Here is a 14,717-nt window from a genome sequence, read left to right on the forward strand (position 1 = left end):
GGCAATTCCTCAAGGATCTAGTGCCAGAAATACCATTTAACCCAGCAATCCCATTACTGGGTATATACCCAAAGGATTATAAATCATTCTGCTGTAAAGACACATGCACACATATGTTTATTGCAGCACTGTTCATAATAGCAAAGACTTGGAACCAACTGAAATGTTCATCAATGATAGACTGGATAAAAAAATGTGGCACATACACACCATGGAATACTATGAAGCCATTAAAAAAGGATGAGTTCATGTCCTTTGCAGAGACATGGATGAAGCTGGAAACCATCATTCTCAGCAAACGAACACACGAACAGAAAACCAAACACCACATGTTCTCACTTATAAGTGGAAGTTGAACAATGAGAACACATGGACACAGGAAGGGGAACACCATACACTGGGGCCTGTCAGGGAGTCGGGGGCGAGGGGAGGGATAGCATTAGGAGAAATACCTAATGTAGATGATGGGTTGATGGGTGCAACAAACCACCATGGCACGTGTATACCTATGTAACAAACCTGCACGTTCTGCACATGTATCCCAGAACATAAAGTATAATAAAAAAACATAAATATTACTATTCTGGATAGTAGTTACTATGAATTAAGAGCAATTGATTAATGCACTACTGCAAACAGAAACTTCTATTATCCACAAAAAAATGCCATTTTTTTTTAATGGCTCCAGAAAGCTGAGAAAGTCCTTTATGATACACACTTATCATATGGACAAGGTTTTCATGACTTCATTCCTGCCCACTTCTCCAGCTTCATAATTCATCACTTCTACTTATACATGAGTCTCTAGTAATGTTAAACTGCTTCCTAATACCCACAGGCATCATGCTGTTTTGTAGCTCCATGGCATTGCTTAGTATTATTCTACTGCTTGAAAAGCGCACTCCCATTGCCTGACAAACCACCTTTGATTCTTTCTTTGGATACACCTTAGACCTCACGTCTTTCAAGAAGCCTTCTTTGAACACCAGTGCAGACCAATTATATGTCTATGCCGTCACATCACTCTGTGTAGTCCTACATCATGGTGCAAATGTTCAACAAATGTTTAATGGAAGAAAGTGAATCACGGCCGGGCGCGGTGGCTCACGCCTGTAATCCCAGCACTTTGGGAGGCCGAGGCGGGCGGATCACGAGGTCAGGAGATTGAGACCATCCTGGCTAACACGGTGAAACCCCGTCTCTACTAAAAATACAAAAAATTAGCCGGGCGTGGTAGCGGGCGCCTGTAGTCCCAGCTACTCGGGAGGCTGAGGCAGGAGAATGGCGTGAACCCGGGAGGCGGAGCTTGCAGTGAGCCGAGATCGCGCCACTGCACTCCATCCTGGGCGACAGAGCGAGACTCCGTCTCAAAAAAAAAAAAAAAAAAAAAAAAAGAAAGTGAATCACTTGCCAAGTTCAACCAACATCACTGGAATATTTTGGTTTATCTTCCTATCACTCTTGAGACTAGGAGTGACATTATTGATGGGATTCTGTTGTTGTTGTTGTTGTTAACTGCAATATCCCCAGTGTCTTACAGTGTGCCTGGCCTGGAGTAGCCACCTGACCTATATTTACAGAAATTAACTGAAAGATCAAGGTAAACCAGTATTAAGATGTGTCAGATTTGCTCAAGAGTAGTTTACCGAAACAATCACAGCATCCATTTTGTTCATCCTAGATAACCTAATAGTTTATTTAAAATTGAATTTTCTGACTTTCTGAACAGCTATCAGAATTTATTCCTTTTAGGCTATAAAAAGGGTGTGTTCCAGCTGCAGGCTGAGCTGACCTAAGACCATTGAATCAATGCTCAGTATAAATGATGCCTTGCAAAAATGACCACAAAAGTAAGATTTGTCCAGAGTCTCTTGGATTACATTCTAGTGTCCTTTTCACTAATTGAGGTAATAATTATTCATCCAATCCCTCTTTGAAACATCCCTGCCTACCACCAACTTTGACCACTCCTTTCTCTGAGCCCCACTACACACTGTACATGTCTCTATCATAGCACTTAGCAAACTAAACTAAAACCAATTGTTGAAATGTAGTCTCCTGTTTGACTGAAAATTCCCTGAATGCAAGATTACTTTATTAATTTCTACACTTCAAGAATCTAATCCAGTGGCTAGCCCATGGACATATCAATTAATGTTTTTCGAATGAATGAACCAATGAACCTATGTCCAAAGGAATTAGTTGAGTTGTAGTGTTATTAATAAATGTCATAAATATATAAAACAAAAAATTGCAATATTTGAAAACAAGATATAATTAACCTTGACTCTGGGGAAGGAACTGACGTTTGCTGAACTTCTATGATGTGCCACACACTGTGCTGGGCACGAGGGACTTTGTCAATGTTATCTTGTCACACCTTCACAACAATAATAAATTTGTAAATAAAATCGCCTTATTTTTCAGATGAGGACACGTGAATTTAGAGAAAAGGATTATAAATTTAAGATAATTCTGATATCAAAGTTTCTTTTCCTGCTGTTCAGAGAATATGACTTAACGTGAAAAATACTCAGAATGAGTGTGAATATATGAAGAAAGAAGATAAAGAGATTTCTGATTAAGGGTTAGTGGAGTGAAAAATACTCTTTACCATGCAAAATTTTTTGGCTCAGATTACAAGGTCTCCTTCCATCCACTTGACTGTCCCCTGCCCACCCCTCTGGTTAGATAGAAATCATTCTGCCCTAGAGACTGTGGATGTCCTGTCCTGGCTATAGTTTTCCAGGACTGAGTGGCAGTGATAGATGCCTTAAATTAAGGCTCTTGCCAAAGAAGACTTTCAAAGCAATGATTTCTTCAGTGCATTTTCTGTTTGTTTATGAATTTCCTTAGTACTTTTATTATAGCACAATCTATTGATCTTGCTAAATGAATTTCATAGACATGACCCAATAAATCTATTTATCAATATTTAATTATAACAGCAAATGGAAAAATTCATTTTCTATAGGATAGAACTCTACCTTGTACTATAACGTGTAGTTTCTCTGAGTATTGATGCATTATTCTCCTCACTAGATTAGAAGCTTTTTGAAAGTGGAAACAAATTCAGCTTAGCTTAGCTGCTTATCCCCAGCATCTAAGATAATATCTTGAGTATAACAGCTGCCAATTAAAAAGAGTCAGTCATTGAATAACTTAAAATATATATCATCCTCTTATCTGTTTGGGAAGGTTCTGGAAATCCTGATAAAAATATACAGGTTAAGAAATAATTTTTCCATTTTATATATATATATATGAAATATGAGACTCAGTGAAATCAAATACTTCTCAGACTATGCATTGTGAGGGATGGAACCCACGTTCCAGACTCTGAATTATCTCTTTTCAATTTAAGCATGTTGGAGGCTAGGAGTTGTCTTAATATGGCATACCTTGAAAACCCAGCGAATTTTCTATGAGATTTTCTGTTTTCAGAAATTGCAAGCTATTATTTAAGCTATGGTAGTTTTAGACACATTAACAAGTGAAAATTAAGAAGCCGAAAATAGCAGTCTTTGTGGTTACATATTAAGATTTCTGAGAGTTGACCCACAGGTCTAGACATTTTCTCTGCTTCTTTATGTTATACAATAGCAGATAAACTTCTCGAGAACGTGTAAATTTTATTCTTGTAACTGTTTTTTGTCCTAGGGGAGTGCAAGGACATTAATAAACTTTAGAGAAAGGCAGTTGGCATTCATGAAAACAAAATGCAGTAGTGAGAGAAAAATAGGGAAAAAGAGGGTCTATGACCAATCCCACCCTTACCTTAGAGGTTTCTTGCTGATTCTAGATCACTAGTTTCCTGCTGTCTGCTTGCTTGGCATTTCTAAGACCATGAACAGTATTTACCAAAGTATGGCGTAAGGGATGCTGGGAATATACAAGATTATTTTAGGTCATTATTGATGAATATTTTTATTTCAATAGTCATGCATTTTTATAATTAACTTATATTTATAAAATTGCTGTTTTTCACTTAGAGGTGGAATTCCTGCAATTCAGTAGCAAAAAATTAAATAACCTAAATAACAGAGGAGCAAATAAACATTTCTCCAAAGAAAGCACACTAATGGCCAATAGGTATATGAAAGGACCCTCCATATCACAAATTACGGAGTGATGCAAATCAAAACTACAATAAGATATCATCTCACACCTGTTATTATTATTTTTTAAAAAGATAAGTGTTGGCAAAAATGTGGAGAAATTAGACCCCTTGTACACTGTTGGGAGGAATGTAAAATGGTACAGTAGCTATGAAAAACAGAAATACCATATAATACAACAATCCTACTTCTGGATATATATCTAAAAGCATTGTAATGAAGATCTCAAAGAGACCCACCCTCCCATGTTTTTTGCAACATTATTCACTATAGCCAATTATTTCCAATAAATGAATGACTGAAGTTCAGGAAACAGTTACAACATAAGTTGATCCAAATATCTTCTATTTTAAATTTTTTCTTGCAAAATAGTAAATTCTCTTGGTTACAGTTACTTAACATGCTGTAACTTTGTAACTTTTTAGATTACAGAATATTTTCATCATTTTCTGTCTGTCACAGATGCTAGTAACAAAATTCTGTGTATCATTTTTCTTCAAAATATAACACTTGGTACAGTAAGTGCTAAACAAAGACAACCAATTATGGATTTATTAAGTGTTTGTTATTGACAATGAATATGGAAAATTGGAAATGGATTCCAGAGATGGAGTCAACAATATTTGGTAACCAGATGGCTGTGCTAGCTGACCAAGGAGAGACATCATAGATGGATTCTGGGTTTGCTAAATTAGTATTTTAATTAGATAGTAACATATTAAAATAAATAAGTTCTCTAATCTACTCATAAACTAATTTCATCTTATTGAGATTGCACATTTGATTTTTACAATTCAAAATAAACCTATCTTAAGATCTTAAGCTAGTCCTGCTTCTCTAACACTTGAGTTATTCATTCTTAATAAAATCATCTTATATAACTCGAAGAAATACATTGTTTAGTTTTATTTTTTTAAATGATGATATTCACCACATTCTCACTCCTGTCTCATGGGCTTTTCCTTCATTTGCCCAAAGATAGCTGTTACTTTAACAGTGATATGAAATCTCTCAGCTTCTCTGGCACTTTGTGGTCAGTAAATTTTGTCTAAAAATGTAGCTTTGCCAACATTCATTTTGCTGAAAAATGAAATAAAACGAGTTTTCAGGATAAACGTTTTCTGTGCCCGTTACCTTGTTGTTTGGTTTCACACTGGTAAAACTTTGTTTGTTCCTGTTGCTATCATCTTTGCCAACTTTCTCTCCACATAGCAATCTGCAATAATAACTTCCCCAGGAGTGAGCTTAGTCCTCAGTCTCTGAGCCAAGGAAATCCTGGAAGTAGGTTGGGGCTTCCTTCCCACTGACTGGTAAACAGGATCTGAAATGGGTCTGCTGCCTTCACGCCTGATATCCTGGGCAGGTAGGCAGCCCCAGGGTGTACCTAGGAACAATGCCACACACTTGCATTGACATCTGTCTGTGTATTCTGTCTTCCCATTAATTTATAACTGGAAAATAATTCAACATCCTTTCATTTTAATCTCAATTCTGTGAAGTCACCATGTCAAAATGTCAGACCGTTCGGGAGACATTGACTGCGTTAATACTGTCCTTCACACTACTGATACACTACATGCACAGCCAGCCACAGGCTCTTTCCCAAGATCATGAAGTGGTGTACTCGTGTAATTGATAACCAAATTCAAAAGATATAATTACTAATTATTTCTATGCTGGAGCAACCATATGGCCTATGTTTTCCTGTGACATTTCCTTTTATGATTGTTCTCCCAGAGTTACAACACTTCTGAGCACTCTCGAAGTTAGACAATCATTTGTGGTCATTTAGACAATCATTTAGATAATCATTTGTGGTCAACCTATTTATGTCCTTAGAAAAACCTGTTCACCTGTTTTAGTCTCAGTTAAAGGTATTGAACACTATGATTTCTAATGACAATTTCAGTTTTAACATTTACAAAATATAAGGTCAGCCTCAAGTACACAGAAATGCAACAAACCTAAACAAGACTTTCCTGAAAGTAACGGATGCCTAATGTTTACATGAAATTAACTTTATTTTTGGATACAGAAACTGACTTCTGCGGGATCTTTGTGTTTTAATGTGCAAATTGATTTTATGATTATCCAACCCTTACTCAGGTAAAGAAGGGTAAGTTCTGAAGGTCCTGGAGGCTTGTTTTCTCCCAAATTTTTGTATCTCTTTGCAAGTGGCTAGATGTGTATATCTTAGTCAACTCAAAAACAGGGCAGGTTGATGCCAGCAACTGAATTTTGGAGCCCCCCTTTACTAAAAAGGCTATTTTCTCAACCAACAAATGTCTCTTATTACATAGTAGAGTTAATGTTCCCTGATTTCCTTTCCAACTTTGTTACAAATATGTGAGTGTGAGGGGCATGGGGTCCTGCTTTGCTGGCATTTTTCATGGTGCCTCCAGCTGGTCTACTCAGGCACATTTCCCTGCAGGATGGGAATTGAAGGGGATTCTGGATAATTCACTGATTCTCTGCCATGTAATCCCTTGCATGAAAATACTGTAATACACCATGACAAGATTAAAGTGCCACTTTCATGGTATCAGTAGCCATTATACTAGGGACACTGAACTGTTTATCAATATACTAAAAATGAGGCAGCTCAGTTTGACAAGAAAAGTGTTGGAAAAGGTCTGACCCCTATGCTAAGTTTCCCGTGCTGTGCCTCAGCAGGCTTGTCGCACAGCCTCCAAGTCTGTCCCTTCATCTAGGAAATACATGCAGTGGATAGATCAGATTAAATGTTAAACCAATAAGTTATCTAAACAAATTGATTATAGAATCTAGGATTAGGAAGAAGGAGGTCACTAGAGGAAGAAGGAGAAATTGAATCACACATACTGTGTTGAGACCTAGGTGTACCTGCAACTTAAAGCTCACACTATGAAAAGATTTCATGTCTTCAATGAAGATGATACATTCTCATAAGTTACTGCTTCTTATGCTCAGACACAGATTTCATTGTGGATGCCTCCTTTAACAGTATAATGCTATCAGGGCACACATCTAGGTCTCAACCTTTTCACAGACAGAGGTAAGAGTTGAATTGTCCCTGCATGTGTAGCCTCTACAGCTATGTTGAAGTCAAGAAGAGTTTTTTTTCTCTGGGAGGCTTGGTGCTTTAATCCAGTAGGTATTCAATGAACACTTAAATGTTGATTAAAAGTAATGAAATTCAGGACTGTATAACATGTATTAAACATCTTTTATGGGCTAAGTTTTTACAGGTAATTTCTTGCTTCAAAAATAAGAAAATTGAACTTCAGAGAGTCCATAATGCTTATGAATGGAACAATAATTACTGATGTTTTGAAGCCCAAGTATAGTGATCTGTCCTCTGTACTGACATGCCAGTATGGAGACAACAACAAAATAGTTACATGAGAGTCTTGTACAGAACATTTTGTGATATTTTTTCATCATATATTTAGAAAATAAAAAGGAAGGGAAGAAGCTTGTCATGATTTTAAGCAGGCTCATCTTGGCCATAGATTTTTATCACATCTAATCTTCTTTCACATCTATCTATACTACAATATGCATGATCCATTTAAACAGATTTAAAAGACAAACTGAAATTTAGCTTTAAAATAACTTTTTAAATGTCATCATCAAGTTATATTTGGAAACTTTATGAGAGCAGTTATACAATCCTATAATTATCATGTTCATGAACCTTTCCAACAAATATACAATTCATGATTACAATGTTTTTGAAAGATAGATGTGAAAATGAATAAACTAGAATAAAGACAGTTGTGAAATTTCATCTAGTGAAAATAGATTTTTAAAATTCATGTATTCAGAGAGTATTTTTGAAGCAAGACAGTTTGAGTCTGGCTAAATGATTGAAATCACAAGAATTTTTTGAAATGTTTCTGTATTTTATGTTATTTTATTATTTGTACTTTAGCACAATTATAAAATCTATTTTTATTATACTATGTGGCAGAATAGAGTGAAAAAAGATTATATAAACTGGTAACTTAAGAAACACATTTCAACATTTGTGCAATAAATAAATATTTAATAAATGTTGTGGAAAAATCAATGATCAGAACCACAGAAAAATGTTGTCTTCAGATTACAGAATTGCACTTGAAATGTTGCATTTCCTAAATTTTGTTATAATTAAATATGTATCCACATCCAAGCCTTTATTTAAAGCTGTCCCATCTATTGTAGGAAAAGCTGGGTAAAAAATGTATTAAGAGGTCTCTTTAATTCCACCATCTGCTTCTGCAAATGTGAAGAGCTCTGAGTTCATGATTCTTAATCAGTCCATTTAAACATGAACAACTATTTCACAGTTAAGAAAGCAATGCAAATACCTGTGGAATACTTCTTCTCTTAATGTTGAATGTTTAAATCACATAAAGTGGTCAATGGATATGCCCTGATCCTTCCTTCCACCTCATCTAACACAGTCACTCTTATACATCTCTGTTTACCAATCTTGACATTATCCTGCCCAAAAAACTTCCATGGCTTCTTACGGACTACTGAATGAAATCATGACATTTTGTCATTGCTTTCAACACTTTCCCTAATGAAATCTCAATACTCATGCCCAGCTAGCCTTCTACAAATACCCAATGCTCCAGTCCTGAACCTTTCATTGAAATCAACTGCTCTTGGCTCTTGGTCACGCGTTTCTTACACTCTCTTCTTCACCTATCTTTACATGCTCCAATTCCAGATGTCATTCAATGTGTGGCTAAAATGCTGCCTTGGTCATGAAGTATATTTTTCACTTTCCATTAGAATACATTTCTATATTTCCAAAATTTCCATAAAATTAAAATTACGTATTTCATAGCACATAGCATTGTTTACATTGTCATTTTATATCCTTTACTAGACTATAAGCACTTGGACTTATAAATCCTATGTTTGCTTTCTGTAACCTTCTTAGAGCTAGAACTACTATTCTCCTTGGCATATGGTAAACAAGACTTACAAAAATCTCACTAATGCGTAATTCTTTTGCATTCTTCACTCAAATTCACCAAATGTTGACATATTACATAAACTAGTACAGTTTTTCAACACCAGGGAACACCATTTCTAAACTATTAACTAATCCATTGACCTTTTTCAAAGTTTATCAATTGCCCCACTAAAGTATTCTATAGGCAAAAATCTTATTCAGGATCATATACTCCATATACTTATTTAAAGTATTCTATAGGCAAAGATCTTATTCAGGATCATATACTCCATATACTTACTTAAAGTATTCTATAGGCAAAAATCTTATTCAGGATCATATACTCCATATACTTATTGTATCATCTTACATTTATTTTAATTTAGGACAGATTTTCAGCCTTTCTTTGTTTTTGATGACTTTGTGAAGAATAATGGCTGATATGGTTAGGCTTTGTGTCCCTACCAAAATCTCGTCTTGAATTGTAATTCCCACGTGGGGAGGGTGGAAAGTGTTTGGATTATGGGGGCGGGTTGTCCCATGTTGTTCTCGTGATCACGAGTGAATTCTCACGAGACTGGATGGTTTTATAAGTGTTTGACAAGTTCCTCCTTCGCTCACACTTCTCTTTTCTGCCACCTTGTGAAGAAGGTACTTGCTTCTACTTACATCATGATTGTCAGTTTCCTGAGGCCTCCCCAGCCATGTGGAACTTTGGGTCAATTAAACCTCTTTCCTTTATAAATTACCCAGTCTTGGGCAATTGTTCATAGCAGTGTGAGGATGGACTAATACACTGGCTAATTGTTTTACAGAATGTAGCACAATTTGGCTTGTTCCATATTACTCCTGATTATATTTAATATGTAGATTAGGCATTTATAGTAAGAACACAACAGAAGTTATTTTGCGACTTCTTGGGACATTATATAAAGAAGCTCATGATACTGATTTGTCTCATTATGTTAGTGTTCAATTTGATCACTTGGCTAACATTACTTTTATCAAGTTTCTCCAGTATAAGTTTACTATTTTTACTTTGTAATGGCTAAGTACATTGTAGAATACTTTCAGAATATGAAAATATCCTATTTCTCATTACTTCCACACACTAATTTTAGCAGTTATTGATTACTGAAACTATTATTTTGGTGTTTACCACAGGATAATTTTTTTCCATCTTTTTAACTTTTTCTATATTCACTAATTCAAATTCTGCCATGGGGAATAATAGCTTTCTATTGCCTCCCTTATTTCTTTATATTTAGTTATTTACTTTTCTTATTATTGACTCATGGATGTTTGTTCAACTAATATTTTAATAAGACTATTAAATATATCTTGGAGCAGTACATATATTTTTAGAGAATATATGTTTAAGATTCAGTTGGGTACTGTTCTCAGTATTCCACTTGTTTCAACTATTAATTGTCATAGTAACCATAAGAAGTTGGTAGTGTTACCATACTCATTTCAAAGATAAGGAAGTTGAGACACAGGAGAATTAGGTAACCTTCCCACATTACTCCACCAGAGTGACAGAGTTGAGATTAGGACCTCAGCAATCTGGCTTTAGAGTTCATGCTGTTAACAAAAATAATAAATTTAATCTAATAAGGCTTCGTGAGACTCAGGAGTAGTTTTTCTCTCTCTCATCATTAGCACATCTTCAACCAAAGCCAGTATGTGCACAAGGCATGCTCAGATCTCAGCATCATGGGACCAGGAGATGGTGAAGGAAGCTAGGATTAAGCAGAATTTGCTTCCAAGAGTAAAGGATTTGGCAGGTTGGAGGAAGATTATCTAGCCACAGAGGTAAGTCCTAGTAAGGATGGTGGAGCAATCTGAGATATACCAGAATACGGTCCCATCATAGCCCAAATGGGATCTGTTGGTGGTATCTTCCTGCTATGTTCACTGCTATAGTAGATTAGGATTGTATACTATGTGTTCAGGATAGAAGAACAGCTTTACCTGTAGCAATTAATTAGTCAAATATAGAAGGCAGACAAAGAGTTGGGAAACTAGGAGGCAACCACAGCTTAAGAGGAGTTCACTGGTAGGTAATTAAATGATATTTATGATGAAAATAACAAATATCAGGGTGGCTAGTCAGGACCAGCTGACATTACTGGTCTGGAATACCATGAAGATAATCAGGCAAACTACAGAGTACAGAAATGAAGCAAAAATTCACTTTTGCAACTGGACCAGTACAGTAGGGAGAATGAAATATTGCAACTTGGTTGCAATAGGGCACCTGCTTTGGTAGGTGTAGCAACACAGTAACCTCACTCCCAGGTTTAGGCCTAGAGTGATTAGACTTCTTGCTAAACTTCATTTGATGGGGCTGAGACTTCTGACATTCTTATTGCTTCTGCCAGGAAAGTCTTTACAGTTCCAACTCAAAAACTAAATATTTGAACCTATACATGGGATTCCTTTGACATTTATTCTTACATTCATGCATTCACTCCTTATCAAACACATACAATGTGCCATGAAAATGTGCAGGGGTTAGACCATGACCAAGACATAATCTATACTATAGTATATTAATCTATACCATCAAGTAATTTATTTTCTAGTAAGGTAGTTCTTCAATAATATATGCAAGACATAATCTATACTAAGCTATACTATCAAGTAATTTATTTTCTAGTGAGGTAGTTCTCTAATAAGTACTGAGCACACATGGAAAGCAGTAGTGGCTCAAAGTTCTGGTGGTGTGTGTGGGTGGGAGGGTTAAGAGAGGATTTCCTGGAGGAAATAGATCCACCTGTGAGGATAATGGAGGCAGAGAAATGTAGACAAGCAGCAACAGGAACATACACCTGTTTAATAAAAGCAAACACATTTAAAACAATATGGAAGTGGCCCAGCAAGATATCTACCCCAGTAAAAGAAATTCATGAAAACCACCCCCACTGCCATCTGATTACCATGTTCAGCTGCGGTGAAGTGGAAGGAAGGTTAGGCTGTGCCACAGATATTTATAGACTCTTAAATAGCTGTAAAAGCATGGCATTGAATGACATTTGTGTAACCCCTTTCCTAATAATAGGGATTAGAGCTGCAGAAGATCTAGGTGGTCATGTAGTTCAATCTCTGATCATTTCTAATTCTAGAAAGGTGTAATAATAATTATTTACATTTGCATAATACTTTATAAAGCACTTTCATAGCCATTATCTTATTTGCTCCTCAAAACAGTTTTCTGAAATAAGCAGGAATAATATTATCAAAATTATTATTTCCTGGAAAAGGAAACCTAAGATGGTAGGAAATTTACATTAATGGCTACAGATGATAACACTAGGGAGTGGAGTCAAATCTGGGATCCAGATTTCTAACCTCTTATCCAATGTTCTTTCCATAATACCACCTGCTTTAATTTGCTAACCAAGGGAGAGCTGATACTTAGCAACTGGGAGTCTCATATCCTCTCTTGGTGACTCTCCAGGTATTTATTGTTCCTTTCTATGAAGAGCCTATGAGGAGAGGGAGAAATCATGTTACACAGAGAAAGTCCTTCAAAGTACGACCTCTCTGGAACACCTATCTTAGTTTCTCTTTGGCAGTTTGTAGAAAAGGAATGTTTTTGTCCTTACCTCAGGCTTTCTATTTGAGAATCTATGGGTGTGAGGAATGCATTTTTAACAAGCCCATTTGGGAATATTGATGCCATCTGGGAAGTGTAAAAGTAATTACAGAACTGCTTCTACAGAGTGTTGGTAGGCTCTACCATCTAAGACCCCCTACCCCAGTCAGAATAGATGAAGCAGAAACAAGACCAGGAGGAAGCTCCAGTCAGCTCCTCTTCATGCAGAAATAGCATCAAGGACTAGTATTAGAGAGGATATAGCCCCCCACAAATTCTATCAACTTCTGAAAAGATGCATTTAAAAACAGCGAGATTGCTATGAAAATATACCTTCAAGGAGACTCTCCTAGGCTCTCCTTCCAACAGAATTGCCATTTAGCCCTGTTTTATAGAAACCCCATGTCTGTTCTTGCATGGGCTATTACAGCAGGACCCACAGTTTTAAGGGAGAAGGGTGATGGACCATCTCACTTCTTCTGTAAGAATCCAGTAGGCAAGTAAATGTGTAAAGCTCTGAGGAAAATATCAAGAGAAAATATCTACTCAAGTTGCCACTACTTGGCACCAAACTGGGTACACGATAGACTTCATGTTATGTTCAGGTTTTACTAGTACAAGATTCTAGGAGGAAGGGGAAAGTGGTGAGCAGATGATATTTTCATAACCTGAGTATAATGGAACTTTATCTCAATCTCAGTTTCCAAACATCTAGGACATCCACACTTCTCATGCCAAATAATTTGCCTCACTGCTGGATTAAGTTTAGGGTGACTGGAAATGACAGAGCCAGGCCTTTCTCATAACGACCCTCAATGGTGACCTCCTCATAGAAGGCATTGTATCTTTTCTTCTGTGGACTCTCACAGGCTGAATGGGCTTGCAGGATTCAGAGCCAGTGAGAGATATGATTACAAAGCCTCAGGATAAGCCTTAGGCCATTTTACCAGGATCCAAATTATCAGTGAACCAAACAGCCTGGCTGGAGGAGATTTGAGGCAAATACAATCACATTGCATCGTATCAGAAACCGAATAACAATTTTCCACAAGTAATCACTAACCAAAAATGGCATATTGTAGCCCCATAAGCAGCAGATACTTCTAATTAGCTCTAGATGATTGACCACACATACAGATTTGGCTATACATGCTAGAAGTTACTGCAGTTAATTGTCAATGGTAATGAAGCTTGTATTGACTAGTTAGGCAAACATCAAAAGCAAAATTCAAAGCTGTTTCAAGAAAATATTGAAATGATACAAAGGTTGCTGAACAAGGCAACTGTCCACAGATTTGTGAAGTTAATGTAAGAAGCATACTAGTAAGGTTCCATCCTATATCACAATTTTAAGGGCAGATTAATCATATACCTCCCATTTCCTAAGGTCTAAATTTAAAAATCTAGGACCATAGTTAGATAAATAACTTTGCGTCTTCTTGCAGTGGAAAGCCAAATGAGAGCAATTTGATTTACATTAAGTATTTTCAAGTGAATAATATTAATGAAAGGCCAGAGGGAAAAAATGACAGGAAAGAAAATTATACCGAGGCCTAATAGCAATACATTACAAACAGACAGGGAGACATTAACAGCTAGACATTCTGTGCAGCAAACCATTATTTATGACAAGGTCACCTTTGCTTTAAGTAGATATTCAGCAGTCATTGCATAATAGGCTAGTGGGGACTTCAGAAATCTTAAAACCTCGCCCCTTTATTTTATAGCTTTTGCAACTGAAGCCCAGGAGTGGGGAATGGAAGAGAAGGAAAGGAACAAGTATCGAGCACCTATGGTATGAAAATGCACATTTCTATGCCTTTCACACACCCCACCTTTCAATCCCTACATGAATCTTGAAAGGCAGGTGTCACTGGTCTCAAGTCATGCTTTAGGAAATTAACGCTTCACAGCAGAAATGGTAGGGCGTGTCCTACTGCACCATGATGCCTTTCTAAAAAGAAAATAAAGGTGGCTCATTTGGTGAACCAGCACTGCTCTGGTATTAGAATCCAATCCTGACTCAGAAATCAACCCATAACAACTCTATCAGAGGTACTTTTGAGAA

General features: G+C 36.5%; 1 protein-coding gene and 1 long non-coding RNA gene across 10 annotated transcripts in view; both read right to left on the reverse strand.

The window, feature by feature from the left end:
- Nucleotides 1-14,717, reverse strand: part of GRM5 (glutamate metabotropic receptor 5) — an 810,828-nt gene that overhangs the window by 225,644 nt on the left and 570,467 nt on the right. The gene's annotated exons all lie outside the window — the stretch shown is intronic.
- Nucleotides 1-14,717, reverse strand: part of LOC107967186 (uncharacterized) — a 132,117-nt gene that overhangs the window by 42,707 nt on the left and 74,693 nt on the right. Inside the window, exon 2 of the long non-coding RNA XR_010147623.1 lies at nt 3,778-3,882. This is a non-coding gene — a long non-coding RNA (uncharacterized LOC107967186). The remainder of the gene's footprint in view (nt 1-3,777; nt 3,883-14,717) is intronic.

Source organism: Pan troglodytes, chromosome 9 (assembly GCF_028858775.2).
Source record: "Pan troglodytes isolate AG18354 chromosome 9, NHGRI_mPanTro3-v2.0_pri, whole genome shotgun sequence".
Classification (NCBI taxonomy): Eukaryota; Metazoa; Chordata; class Mammalia; order Primates; family Hominidae; genus Pan; species Pan troglodytes.